This window comes from Apis laboriosa, unplaced genomic scaffold, assembly GCF_014066325.1.
Source record: "Apis laboriosa isolate Shangri-la unplaced genomic scaffold, ASM1406632v1 scaffold47_cov149, whole genome shotgun sequence".
NCBI classification, from domain to species: Eukaryota; Metazoa; Arthropoda; class Insecta; order Hymenoptera; family Apidae; genus Apis; species Apis laboriosa.
This window is the reverse complement of record NW_025223437.1, coordinates 2637197-2653042: the sequence shown is the minus strand read 5'-3', so window position 1 is coordinate 2653042 and position 15846 is coordinate 2637197. Positions and strand designations below refer to the sequence as shown.

Sequence of the window (15846 nt, the reverse complement as noted above, 5' to 3'; positions counted from 1 at the left end):
TTAATCCTCCATTTATATAATTATATCTCTCTTATAACAAAATATTAAAATTTTATTATAAATAGAGAAAAGATATGATGCAATAGAAATAAAAATAAAAAAAAGACAATCGAAGCGTTTCTTATTATTAAATGCAACTCTTCTAGAAATAAATTTTACCAATTTGGCTAAAGGAATTCAATTTTCCCAATCCTTTCCTATCCTATTTCATGTAACTTCAATTATAGATTTCTATATTTTTACAAACAGCACATGCGAGTTTTTGTCATTTTCTAAACTCGGCTGAATTGCTCACGTCATTTCACGTTAACACGTTACACAATACTTAACGTCGTAATACGTGCACAATACTTAACGTTATTTAATTACTTGTTTTTTTTTCTAATGTGATATTTGAAATAGAAATTGATATATTTTATCTGTGCTCTATATTTTTTTCATGATAGATCGATTTTTCTTATTACTTTTAAATTACAAAAGATGTTTTTTTGTTCAAAAGTCATTTAAAAAAATTTGGTAAAATTAAACATGTTTCTTAATTTTTTTTCTTTTTTTTTTTTTTTNTTTTTTTTTTTTTTTACAATAGCTATTTCAAATACGTCGATATTTATATTGGTATTTGTCGAATCGATATTTTGTATCGTAGTCGGTCTACTGGAAAGTAAAGTTGCAACATATGTGTGCAACATTCAATTGAAAGTAAAAGTTCGATGCCCTGTAATGCAGTATACAGTCTATTTATCGATATTTTTTTCCCCGTCTTTTTCTCTTCTATCTTTCATGACCATGAATATTCATGAACTTCCGTTCCACAGTTTCGTTCACGTTTTATATCTTCTTTGTTTATGATAAAAACGTGTTACAAAAGCTTGAAAACTGATTAAAAACGTGTTCTAACTTTTTAATTTATAAGACAAGAAAATAAACAATGAAATTTGACTGTAAGTAAGTCCATAAACATCAAAGAATTAATTTCTTAAATATTTTATATAAAAAGAAATTATTCTTGTGAAAGAAAATATCATATTTAATATTTAAAATTCATTATTAAAGATAATTTCTTTTTAAATTAAATAAATATATAGATAATTAGATAGATTGATAAGATTAGAGACATATAACATAAGATTACATTATAAACATATAAAATAATATAATAATTAAAAGTTAATAACAATTAATAGTACAATAATACAATATATTAAATAATATAAATTTATTTATATCACGATCTTAAAATTAATTCTTACAATTTGATGACCATTTCATATAACACATATAAAATTTAAGTTCCTAAGTAATTAGACTTATTTATTAAGTCTTAATCAATATTTCTGCATACTAAATTTTACATTTTGTTTCGAAGCCTTTAGAAATTCCATTCTCCAAAGGCGTCTCCTAATATACTAACACCTCAAGAGACAAGTATAGTATATTTAAAGAGACAAGCGAGAGCATAAAATACAAAAACAAATGAAAAAGATCTTTACGCCCATACGAATATATTATATTATACGATTATACGTGAAGTTTATTTGTGGTCACAATCGTTCTCCTTCTCGTCTTCTGAAACACGAATATAAATCCGTCGGCGCGTACAAAGGTTTATACAAGCCGCTTAAATAACGAAATCATTGCTTTTCGAAAAGACCATTTCTTCGATGGCTGATATGTCAATCCTTGAAAATCTATCCCTCCATCCGTTCGCTCCCATTTCTCACATTGATTGCGTTTAATTCGCTGATACTCTCGTGGCCATTATGCAAATCGTCACGTGTGCGCCGATTATCGTCAGCTCAAAGTATCGTTAAATACATAAGATGGTAGATCATGTCGTTGGGAGGCAATATATTTTAATTGACCTCCTTTTTCCTATGCTTCGTCCATCATTCTTTGTCATGTTTTCAATTGCACATCGAGCTACTTCTACGTAATGCAAGGAAAATTTGTATTCAATCTTCTTCTGTTTCTTTTCTTTTTAATCTAATGATTTTACTTATGTTATTCTATTAGATTAAAATTCGTTTAGAGATTTTTCCTGTTAACGTAATTCATTGATTAAATTAAAGTGTTGGAATATTTTATTTATATAACCACTATAAATATAGAATGTAATACGTATATACTACGTATATTTAATTAAAGAATTTTATTATAAATTTCCAAGTTTTAATGATTTTTTTTTTAAGAATAACGTATGGATATTTCAAAGTAGATTTTGAAAAGACAGACTCCACAATCATCTTTCAAATTAAAGATTTTGTCTCGTTTCCTCTAAAGCTTATATTTATAGTTGGATTAAGTAAAATATACAATTGATATGGGTAAACAAATTTTGTTTAAACGTTCTTTAAGTTTTAAAATTTACTTCCTGCATATCAAACGAATATCTATGAATGTTGAGTGAAAAATTCCATAATTGTTTGCCTCTGCTTACGTACTGTTCAGGAATTTTTTATAAGACGTTCCAGTACGGATTCTGTTTATATCTATGATCAATGTATGAACAGATTACAAACATTTCTGGTCAATGTACCACTCATGTAGATCTCATATGTTGAACTTCATTTCGAGGCTATACTTTTTTCTAAACATTTTTTTTCAAAAGAGATGAAACGTATATTTTGGAATTATTACAATTCCAATATTATGTAAGACACATATCCTTCAGATCGTAGAATAGAATTGTTAATCTATGAATTAAATATTTATTATTATTAGAAATATTCGTTATTGGAATAATTAATATTACAAAATAGAAAAATAACATGAAAATATAATTGTGAAAGTTAATGTTAATATGTTTCATAACGATGGAATTAAATCATCAAATTTGAACTTCGATTTTTCGTTCCAATGTTACGTGTCAATAAATAAACTTCAACCGATATTTTCTTATATATTTTGTGTTTCTTTTGGCCTCTAGAATAGGCCAAAACGTCTTCCACATATTTCTTGCTATAAATAAATACCGTTCATTTGTTGTAATAATATAATTTTGACATAATTGAAAAAAATCATTCATTTTTAGAAAAAATGAATTTTCCAATGAAGAACGCGATGGAACGCAAAAAGAATTAATTTCAGAATAATGCAAATAGCAGCACAATGTTTCCAGATTTTGCAGATACGATTTCACAAGAATCCCGGAACATTCTCTGACGTGTTATAGTTGAACAGATGGTCTATACGATTATTAAAGTCACTCAGCTGCTGATTGCCGTCCAAGGTTCCTGCTAGTTAAGTATTTTGTGCGAGTAGTTGGCGTAGGTTGTTCGCCAATGACACGCTTGCTGAATTCGGCATACGTGTCTTACGACTATTGTACAAATCAATTTTCAAAGGAACGAAACTGTCTTTCGAAATACCTTGATTGTTTCGACTAACAATATCGAGTTGAAAAATAAAAATCGTGTTCAAAATTGAACAATAATAAAATATGAATGAAATTTTGTTTCTTTTGATTTATGATATTGAATAGTGAATCTTTATTATGATAATTAGAAAAAGATGCGTGAAGAAATAAATTAAATAGATAGAAATATTTTTAAAAGTAATTGTTGTTGGACATAAGTGCATGTATATATATATATATATTCTATAGACATCTCTATTAAAAAATATATAGTTGAATTTTAGAAACATAGAAGATAGAAATAACCTTGACGTTTATAAGACGCCTCCACTTCCGGATCAGGCACTAGTGACGTATTAATCGAAGCCATCTGACAATGAGTGTAATATTATCATATAAGTCTTTAATAACAAGTATTTATTACAAGTGTTTGCAATGAAAATTGTAATTTGGTTTTATAAGACTTTATTTAATTATTTCAAAATTTTTGAACGGTAATAAATGAAGTTCGTTAAATTTTATAGCGAAGCTTATTAGTTTTTATCAATAAAAATATCATTTAAATATTTATAAGAAATAGAATTTAATATTAGCTATGTTTGTCGTGTCATTTCCTCATACTTATAATTTCTCCAAGCTGAACATTTTCACATTTGATGGTTACGTGACTTTGAATCATTATTTAGTATTAGTTCGTTCATTCATATTTCATTATCAAGGTTTCCATTCAATCCCTCGAAATGAATTCTTTCTAATTGAATATAAATTTAAACTTTCGAGACTCTGTATATGATAAGGAATAATAATATAATCACGAGTTATTAAAATATTTTAGTGATAAATTCAATGATAACTTCTCCCTAATCGTTATTTTTAAAAGAATATATCATAACCATTAGTATTAGTATGATTAAAATTTTAAAATTAGAAATTTAATTTATTTAATCCTTAGTGATTAAATGTAAGAACTATGTTTATCATTATCATTACAATTATCTTAATACAATAATAATTTGGAATTTTTATTTCATTTTATTTTTATATTCTTTTTCTGATTCTAGTTAATGAAAGAATTAAATAATGATGTTAGAAAAAGTATTGGAAAGAATAAAAATTATCATTTTTAAATATAAAAATAATATAACAATAAATTATAAGCAAAAATAAGTGATAAAATATACATTGAATATTGAAATATGATTTCAAATAAAAGCAAACATTATTGCACAATTTTATACAAGACATTTGTTAGAAATCAAATTGAAATTGATGAATGATTTGTTTACATCGTCAGCTGATTGGCGCCATATGCATAATTTTATATAAGTATCAAGCTGCATTTTATAATTATACATATACCAGAAGAAGAAATTAAGTGAGAGAATGAAATATAACTATGTAGTAGAATAAAAAAGAGATTTTTTTCATTTATGTTTAAATATCAAATAATATAGTAATTGTAAAATAAAATTTTTTTTAAAAAAAAGAAAACTTCTATTTGACTGAAAATATTATTTTTCAATTTAGAATCATATATTAATAAGAATCATAGAAAAATTAAGAAATTCATACAAAAAAAGATTTGAAACAAATATTTGAAAATTAAAAAGAAATAATCCATAATTATTCATTTTATTGTTGAAAATGGTTGAATTCTGTTGATTATTTTGATTGACGTGTCTGACGCATGTTATTTAGATAGACTTGGCTCATCATCGTCCAACAAATTACCAACACAAAATGATTTCACAGGTCCACACATCCGTGACATATGTCCTAATTAATTATGTCACTACTCTTTCTAGATAATATAACTTATATATCTTGAATACTTCAGATTGTTATTTCAAGAATATGATTTCTTGAATAAAATTATTGTTTTTTATGTATATGATATTTTTATCTTTATATTGTTTATCCTTCTATATCAGAATTAATAAAAATTCTAATTCTAATTTCTTTAAATATATTGAAGTATTGTATTAATCTTTTTATCTTAAAAATTCACTACTTTATAATTTTAAATAAAATTGATGAATAATGCAAAATTATAATTTATATTCAATCATATTTATTATGTAATAATTACAAAGATGAATATAATTAGTAGCTTCCTTGATTAAACGTTATTAGTAATTAGCTCTTAACATCCGCTTTGCAATCTTATCGATTCTTTTGTGCCTAATTTTGTTACCTATGACAATGTTTTCTACTATTACTATCGATCTAAAAACGGAATTATATTATGTAGGAAGGAAGGTTACAGTTTAATTACGTTTTTATTTCTATCTAAATATAACGTGATAATGTGTCGAAATACATTATTCTTAATAACAAATAAATATAATTAATTTTTATTATAATAAATTTTTTAAAGCGAAATAAAATTATATATACAAATATATCCTGTTTTTAAGAATATTTTACAGTAAAACTTTTAAAAGTTCTTGAAAATTATATATATAAATTTAATATTTTTAAATGGAAATTGTTGAAATTGATTGTTCAATAATTTTTATTCTCGGCACAATGTTTATTTATGAAAATAGTTTTTAAGAGCAACTGTTTTACTCTCAAGTATAATTCACACGAAAAATAAAGTTACTTGAGAATAACTCGCAAAAGTTTTCAAATTCACATTCACATTTTTAAATTTTATATGTAAATAAAATTAAAAAAATAATAGCGATAGATAATTTTCAATGTAAACCGCTGTATACGTACGGAATACACACATGATATTACAAATAAAAACCGCAGACGAAGGACTGGTTTGATGGCCCACATTTGACGTTTACTTATCTATTCTAACAGTTAGTGTTATGTTACACAATATTCTTGAGTAATGGATATTTAACTCTTATATGGATAATATGCAAACGTATCGTAATATGCAATCGTAGTCGTGATCAAAATGATGATTTGATGGAAAAGAAAAAAAATCTTATTAGTGGAAATATTAAGAAGTTCTTTTTCATCTTTTTCATTAATTAGTTAGTTGTTCTTTTTAATTTTTTATTTCATTCTCGTTGAAAGAGAAAATAAGATATTCTCTTGAGACACGACATTTTTACGGATATTTACATTGTGCTAATGGAATTAATTTTTCTGAAAATAGCTTTTATATTGATTAATAGCAAAATAAAAGTAGATATGTGTTAAATTATATATAAACTTATTTGAATGAATATTTTCAATTGAATATTATTAGCATATCTATACAATCATATTATTTGTAATTACAGAAGCATTTAGATAACAATCTATGTTAATTGAATTGTAAATACTCATTTATTTATTAATATTGTTTATCTTAAAAGTAAAAAAATTTTGGAAAACTTGAATTTTTTTTCATTGAAATAATTATAATTTGAATAACTTTCTGATTTTAATTAGATTATAAAAAAATAGGTGAAAGAATAATGTGATATCAATTTATGTTTATTTATTATCTTCACACAATACACGATTATTATTGTGAAAATAAGAGATATATCTTGTTAAGCCTCTTATAAAGTAAAGAGGCCTTCAAAAATTGCATCTCACATGATAACACGAGGATGCGGATTTAAATTAATAATGGGCTTCAGCAACAGTACCCTCACTAAACGATCATTGAATACTTTGCTCCCCCAAGACAAGGATAGAACATGGTCTTTACAACGATCTTATATCACGTTAACCAATAACTGTAATTGCGAGAATAATCTGCCATCTAGCGGCCGTTTTGGAAAGCTTTGAAAGTAGTAGTATGATTTAAAATATACGTAATTAAATATATACGTACATAAACATATTTTTTCTTTTATTTTTGATTTAAATTATACATTAATATTATTAATATAATAATTAAAATATTATTCTCACAAAAATATTAATTTAATAATATAAATATTATATACATTATTTATAATTTTTTTCTATGTATATATTTTCTATTTTTTATAATCGCATAATAAAAGTGTTCTCAATGAATTTTTTGCTATTTTATTTAGTTATCTATGTAAAAGTAAAATTAATTGAATTCTATAAACAAAAAATTGTACAACGTAGTTTATTACAAGGTGGAAATAATTCCTTGAACACACTATGATAGAAGTAGATAATACATTCTTAGAACGAGATTTATGAAATATTATTATCCTTGATATTATTTTTTATTCTTTTTTCTAATTCTTTTCTTACTTTTTCCTTATTTTGTTCTTTGTTTTTCAATTATATAACAGTTCACAATTATGTACATAATTATATGTTATATTTATACTGAAAGAAGATATATACATAGATAATAGATTTCATCTAATTGTAAATAAAATATTCGTAATTGGAGAAAATGCATAGAATACCTAAACGAACAAGTTATGTCACAAATCACTGACAATGACCTAAAAACCACAGATGAATAAATTTTGGCCTCAGTATTATGTTCTTTATAACCTCGAACTACAAGGTTTTCAATATATATATATATAATTGAATTCAATAATGATCTTCAATTTTTTTTTTTGATATTTGATTTAATATATCAACAATATATAATAATGTTATTAGAACATTAAAATTAGTCATTTTTAAAAAGAATATAAGAAAAAATTTATTTATATTTAAAAATAAATAATAATAAATAATCTTAAGTAAAATAAAAAATTTTTTTGTAGAATAAATTATTTATTAGTAAGTTATTAATTATTAGAAGAAGATTGATTAAATTTTATAGATTTTTTTATCTGTAAAAAATTTAAATTTTATTAAATTTTGTCTTTTATCATATAAAAATAAGTAATACAAAATGTATTTCTACTTTTTTTTCACGCGGAAGATAAAAATGCAAAGCAATGAGTGTAAGATTAAAATTTCATTTTCTTCATTAACGTCGTCTAGATTTTTAAATTTTAAATCTAAAATTTATGTGATCACTTAGTAGATAAATTATAAGATAATAATATAATCGTTTGACAAAGAAAAGAAATTAAAGTAGAAAGAAAATGTGTAATTAACTTAAAAAAAGATTATGTTATCTTATCTTATCTGGTATCGGACACATTGTTTTTATATTTTATCTTAATAAAATTACGATAATATTATGAAATTGCAATTTTACTAAATATTTTAGTAATTCCAACCACAAAAAGATAAATTTTTCTTTTTTCTTTCAATTCGTTCAATTTTTTCTGCTGTTGAAGAGCTTTAATACAAAATTAAAAATCCTTCACAGATTGTCAACAATTGTTATCTTATCTGTACATAACGTCTAAAGCCAAAGAAGACTCCTATCTATTTTGTTACATTGTACGGTTATGTACGTTTAAGTACAGCTGTTAGGTGTCAAACGGAGGAATTATTTTAATTTATGATTGACGTATGAAAAATGATAAGCTTGAACGACGTTGCTTCAGAACTTTCATGTAAAAATTCATTTTATTTAAAATCTGTAAAAAATATTTTATTTTACATTTAAGAGTAAAAAACAAATAAGCATATCTTGCATATCTATACCGATAAATTAATAATTATATAACGTCTAATTAATCAAATAATTTTTTGAAGAGAATTAATTTTAACATAGAAGGAATTTTCTTTTAGAAATTTTTTTTTTCAGATTAATCCATTAATAAAAAGAAATATAAAATGAACATAAATTTGACAATGTAGAAAACAATATTCGATCGATGTACGCAAACAAGTCAAGAATAATTTATTGCAAAGCTCGTCGTTCTCTTCTTCATACCATATTTTATTCGAAGTATTATTTTTTATTTGTTCAAATGTCGGCTCGAACTTGTGTGATTCGTCGACGAACGAAATTATCCGCGTGACTTCGATTATGTTAAAACTCGTTCGCCAAGTGGCCATAATCTTCAATAACATCCGTTAGCATCTCTTCTTCCTGCGTTTACGATTCTTCGTCAATTTACAACTCCATTGTGCATCGTTTCTCGTTGTGTGGTTACAAATTGTAATATACACGACTCGAAGTTCCAGAATTTATCATATGGTAAACTCGATTCGAAGAAAATTTTCTTTCAACGATGATAATTTTGATTTGAGATTTTTCAGACATTTGGTTTGTGAATATAATAAAATGTTATATATGATTTATTTTTTTTTATTAGAAATCAGAGTTACAATTAATTGAGTAAAAAAAAAAAAAAATAATAATTCTGATATAAATATGATCCTCTTTTATTTTATTTACATCATAATATCAAACAAAACAAACTTTTTCAATTTCATTCGATTGAAATGATATCTAATTTTGATAATATAAATTATAATAATATATTTAATATATTTAATTAATATATTTTTTTTCACGTTAGAAATTAATTCAATAAAAATATTTTAACTATATAGATAGATTATCCGTTCGAAAGTATGAATAGTTTTTGAATGGATTATAGTGAAATTTCAAATAACTAAGATTTAGAAATAATGGTTCAAAAAATAGTTTTTTTTTTTTTGGTAAAAGTTCTTTTATTTTTACTTCGACTTATATAACGTGAATCACGTTACAAATCAAATGAATTTATTGCTTTGTACAATTTTTTTTTGTAATCGTGTTAATCCTTTTATCGTAATCTGATTTGATACGATTATATTCTTCAATGTATTTTATCTAGAAAAATTAATAAAACAAATGTATTAATTTACAATTAACATTCTGTTTTATTCTGTTTTAGAATAACATGATTTTTCAAATTTCGTATCGATGAATTTATGAAGGAAGAATATGGTAATATAATTAATATTTATATAATAATTTAATTGATATTCAATGTTAATATCAATTAAAATATTAATGTAATTTTGCCAAACATCTACATTCATTATAAAATTTTCGAAGAATTTCAAACAGATCTATAAAACAAGAAAGGAAAAGGAAAAAAAAAATTTAAATAATATTTCTTAATCTCTCATCTTATGAAAAAATATTTATCGAACTCACGTAATAACGTGATAGTTTTCAGTTACACGAAAACGACTCGGAACGTATCCACGTTTACCAAAACTCTTTCCTTTCTCATCAATCTTTTCACCAAACTTCATAACGAATATCAAATCGAAGTTGACTTTCAAGTGAGGAAGTGATTCAACCATCACGTTTCCTGCAAAATTGTAATATTTTTCTATTATTATATTGTTTTATTATATAGATAGATATGATATTCTAAAGAAATATTTATAATTTATAAATTAATTTTAATTAATACACAATTATAATTTTATTTATATAATATTACTTAACTCAAATTTTCACATAATTATGTATAAATTAAATTACAATTGTATTACATTTGTATTTTTATATATTTTTACATAATTTCGATAATTTAATTATAATAATAAAATGAAATGGAATGGAATATGATTAAAGAACATTTTATTAGGAATGTATGATGATTCATTGAAAACATAACCAATAATCGCATAATCGTAAAAAATCAATTCATTTATTTCTATTGTAAATTTTGAACTAAATAACATTATATACAAGTCCAAACTGTTACAACTATAACTTATATAAGCAAATTAATTGATCACATTAATTTTTATGATTTCTTCCTTCTGCGAGCCAGTCATCATACATCAAACTTACGTTGATCTGTCGTTTGATCTAAACGTATCACAACTATTATTTTCCCTATATATATATATATATATACACCTAGTATACCTGACATGGCGAATTGATTTGAACAAATGTATCTTTACGGTGTACGATTATGTACAATGAACAACTCATCACGAGGTCTGCTCCTTTGTCGTGCCACCCCACCACACACGAAACACACGGAGGTGGGACGTTGTGTCGAGTGTTGAATTAGATTCAGTAAAGTAAGTCGATGAGTGCGCGCTGGTCGGTCCGGTTATTGTGCAGAATCGTGCTGGATCGCTGTTTTGTTATGTAATTCTCCCCCTCTTTCCTTCCTTCCAATTTTATTTTTCCGCTCCCATCCTCCCTTCCGAAAAACTCTCCCTCTTTTCGCAAAGATCGCCAGAGATCGAAATTCTATCGATCGAAATCTCTTGTGTTTTCCTTTTCTCTTTTCTCTCTCTCTCTCTCTCTCTCTCTCTCTTTCTTCTATTTCTCCTTTTCTTTTCTTTTCTTTTTTTTCTTCTTTTTTGAATATCTGCTGCTCCGTCAGGGTGAGTCAATATATACACCTAATAAGTAAGTTTCTATGAGTGTGTTAAACGCGCAATGTTAATCTTTTTTTTTTTTTTCGTACAAAAATTAAAGATATCGTTAAAAGAATTCCAAGATCGTTAAGATTTCTTCGAGCGAGAAAGCAATAAAATGTCTCAATGACATTTGAAGCTCAAGCTTTTATATTAATCCTCTTTTAACAACTTACACGTTGTCTCTTAACAAAGAAACGAGAAATATCTTGGTCTCGATAAAATGAAAGAAATATTTTTCTGTCTGTGATGCAACGTGATCGTTATCCATTGATAATCCACGAGGCATAAGCGGCGTGTTAAACGAGGAATAAAAGATGGCCCTTTTCAACTAGTTAAGTTTCTCTCGTACACTTAGGCAGGTATACTCGCACTTTGAATATCTCGAATATCCTGCTCTTTCTCTCTCTCTCTCTCTCTCTCTCTCTCTCTCTCTCTCTCTCTCTCTCTCTCTTTCTTCCAATCTCGTGACAGTTGTTGGTTAAGTAACATTTACATTCTGTAAGATTGCGAACGTTCAATTCAACGAAACAAGAAGCGTCCCAGTTGTGATTACAGCCGCAGGTATTTAATGATGGAATATTTTGGCGCGTGTTCTACTGAGCGTTTAATTAGTAATCTCGGATAGAGAACTCGTGGTATTTACATCCGTTTTTCTACGTTCTTGTTTACGTAATACGTGAATATCATAGCAATTTGTGCGATTTATAATTGCGCGTGTGTAACAGTGAATATCAATATCGTTTTCGAAAAATTTGTTTTTAATATTGGTTTGAATATTAATTTCAACGAGGCTTGAACAAGTAGTTGTTTTGAATCCAATTATTATTCATCGTGTTCAATTTCATCCTATTACCATTTTCACGTGTTTCATCCGATTAATACGTATTGAAAGATTAAGATAAATTTTCATGAAAAAAAAGATGATTGAGCACGATTAAGAAACGATTAGAATTTATGATATTTCATATTTCGTAGAATTTCTTCACGCACGTTTTATATACAATTCATAATACTTTTTGTTTCTTACGCATAATCTTTTATTATTATTTATCATCTTTCTTTGTTATTATTCCTTTGATAAAGAGGAATATTTCTAAAAATTATTTCTTTATCATAATGCAGATTATTCCCTTTTATTATATTATAATTTTATTATAACTTAAATTAGAATTTGTAAAAAATTTATTTATCGAATGTTCTTCTTTCAGCATATACTAAAAAAATATTTGTACATCATTGAATTAGATTATATATATATTCTATTAAAGATCCAAGAATATTATTATTTTAGATCCAATGAGTGTACGTTCAATCTTTCATCAATTAAATTCAATTATATTAAATTTCGTAAATCATTCAGTAGTTGTACGATTATAAAAATATGACTGGCAAATTAGATACTTAGTTATAGTTAGCAATTATTACACAGGCCAGAAATGAATGAACGAAACGAAAACTGAGGAAATCTAACAAGGTGTTAAAAAATTTCTCGTTTCGGAATTAAGTAGGATCGTTAGGGCGGCGTTCACGAGGAATTCAAGCCTCGGTGCTTTCCCACAGTTTATATAGGAAATGTACGCTCGTTCTGCTAATTGACGGTCAAACACGTTTTAGCACGCAATCGTCGTGTTTTAAACCCAACTTTCGACGTTCTATCCTCGATGTTGCCCGTATCTACTGTTGCATTGAAGGAACGTAACGTTCAAATTTTAAAAACAGCAAAATTGTATCAAATCACCTCTGCACTGTTTTTTAAATCGTTCAATTTAAATTCTAATCGTCTTTGTTAAGGAAGAAACGATGACGAGTTCGAAAAGTATTCAATATTCAGAAGGCGAGGGGAACGAAATTTCATTTGAACGTTGATAAAATTGAAGAATATTTAATGATGATGAGGAAAACGGAACGATTGTACGATCTAAGATCACAATTAAGACATTAATTCGTTAAGAAAATGTAAATTAAAAATTGTAAAATTTATAACTCGTGTCATAATTTTTTTTTATGATTATATATACATCTTTTTCATTTCTTTTTTCCCGAGTGTTTGTTTTTCATTGTTGTTCAAAGAAATTATCAAATCGATAGTTGTATCGATGATAATGACGATGATGATCGCTATTGAATTACAAATATTTTGTAATAAGATAGTCATAACTCGGTCGCGATTACTCGACGATGGAGCTGATTATTCGATGAAAGATAATCAGGCCTTGAGATAATAATTATTTAGAATACATAATCTAGAGATATATTTCTTCTTCTTCCTTTCAATTTTATTCTCTTATATAACTTAATTGCATTTCAATTTCAACAAATTAAAATTTTCTCCAAAAAACTGTTCGCTATATTCACAATTTGAAAAACGGACAACCAAGCCGAAAGATTTTCGTCGATGACGATTCGTATTGTTGCGTTTGCAAGTGTTTGCACTTGAAACTGCAAACTTAAGTACACTTTGTATGCTAGATTGTACGCGCTTATCTGAAAAAGGAATAGTCATCGTTCCGTTTTCATTTTCCCTTCTTATCTTTTTTTTTTTTTTCATTCCATTGTTCTTCTTTTTCCTCTTTTGTCAAGTATATCGCGAGCTACTGTGTTGCAATTGAAAATTTGAACGAAAGTCGGGTGTTTTTCCTATTATCACGAGCAAACACCGATACGATCCAGATTATTATTCGTAACAATTACTCGGATACGTAGTAGATATGTTTTATCGCGTACGACCAATTAATACCAGACGTTTCTCTGCCAATTTATTGTAGACGTAGTGATACACGTATCATCGAGAATTTTTCTTTTTCGAAAGAAATCAGTTCTTTCTGGGTTAGATCTTTTTCCCGATTTAAATTTCGCGCCAAAATTCTCTTTTGTAAATCTATCCTCTGATTTATCATCGTTTACCAACAATCGTTTCTATTTTATTTTTTATTATTATTATTATTATTTGTATGAGAATCAAAGCATCTTGTATCAAAAAAATGCTTCTATTTACAATAAAATTAAAAATTATTTATTATCTTCTCTTTAAGAAATCTTCAAATCTAGCTATTCAAATATTATATTTTTCTTAATTTATATTCCATTATATTCGTTCAAAAATAAAATAATAAAAAAAAAATAAAAATATTCAGAATTGCTAATAATTTTATTTTGTTCATATACATATATATATATATGTATATACAAGGAAATTTACAATGAGTAACTTTGTTTCCGCATTAGAAACCCACCACGTCTCTCGTTGTTTTAAGGGTTAATTAAATTCGAAGTTATACTAGATTCGTGTTATTTTAATACGTATTTGTGCTCGAGATCGCAAAATGATAAAGGGAATTAGGAATCTAATTCTAGGAATCTAAGCTCTCTAGACTGTATAATTTAAAACCGTATAAATCGATGCGACATTTCTATGTACTTAAGAAACGTTTTACTTATCTTCAAACTTAACTTCTATCTCGGTATCTCGGTTCCTTTATACAAGACCGAAGCGGTAAAGAATTCCGGCCCTCGATAAGATTGCATTACCTGGCTGATTGCATACATCTATATACGCGCCACAAATTTTCTGTTCCACCGAGCTACGTCTTACTATCGTACGATTTAATTATCTTCGTTATCAGTTTTTCGAAAGTCATTTTTATCTCGAAAAAAATTAAATCTTTAATTATCTATGGAAATCACCATGGGAATATAATAAACTGCATCTTTGATATTAAAGTTAACTGACTATATAATATATCTATATGTATGAAAATATAATATATTATAAAAATGCTATTTGTCAATCGATCAATTTAATTGGAAAGTTTTGGAAAAAATGTTATGAGATAAAATTATTAATCCAGTGATTAATCCTTGATAATGGATTTAATATATAAAACTATCTACTTCGTACATTGTGTATTGATTTAACATTTGAATTATATAAAGAATATCAAAAAAGTGGAAGTAGTAAATATTATTATTGTATTTTCACTATATATAAAGAGTGAAGTTGAATGAAACGATCGAGTATATTCTATTAAATATAGCTCGAATAGTTTCGTTGTAGATAAATGAAACAATTCACGTGTCTTCTATTTCAAAATACGAAATTCACGTCACTGATAGAATGACACGTCACATCAAAAGATCAACGTCACTACTTTGAACGTTAAATTTATGTTATAAAATTATTAGATTGAACGTCATTAATTGTTAACGTTTGCCAAGATTAATTTGATACATCGGCAGACGTCGTAGACATAAGTGAAAATATTAAAGCATTTTATATCTCTTGATAATTAAATTAGTTCTTTTCGAAC

General features: G+C 25.9%; 1 protein-coding gene, 1 long non-coding RNA gene and 1 other non-coding gene across 7 annotated transcripts in view; 1 reads left to right on the top strand and 2 right to left on the bottom strand.

Annotated features, from left to right (window-relative positions):
• LOC122716659 (V-type proton ATPase 116 kDa subunit a1-like) overlaps nucleotides 1–15846 on the top strand; it is a 36783-nt gene that overhangs the window by 8890 nt on the left and 12047 nt on the right. The window contains exon 1 of one of the 5 annotated variants that reach the window (XM_043939950.1): nucleotides 10779–11503. The exons of 2 other annotated variants lie outside the window; for them this stretch is intronic. The gene's annotated coding sequence lies outside the window, so the exon portion shown is untranslated. Of the gene's footprint in view, nucleotides 1–10778; nucleotides 11529–11967; nucleotides 12101–15846 lie in introns of those variants that run through there. 2 more of the 5 variants (XM_043939951.1, XM_043939952.1) reach the window with 2 other exon arrangements.
• Nucleotides 6880–7003, bottom strand: LOC122716719. The gene has a single exon (XR_006347077.1). It is a non-coding gene; the product is annotated as a U4atac minor spliceosomal RNA (small nuclear RNA).
• On the bottom strand, nucleotides 11394–11853 carry LOC122716662. Its single transcript, XR_006347066.1, has 2 exons — nucleotides 11713–11853; nucleotides 11394–11521 (listed from the first exon to the last, which is right to left on the bottom strand). It is a non-coding gene; the product is annotated as an uncharacterized LOC122716662 (long non-coding RNA).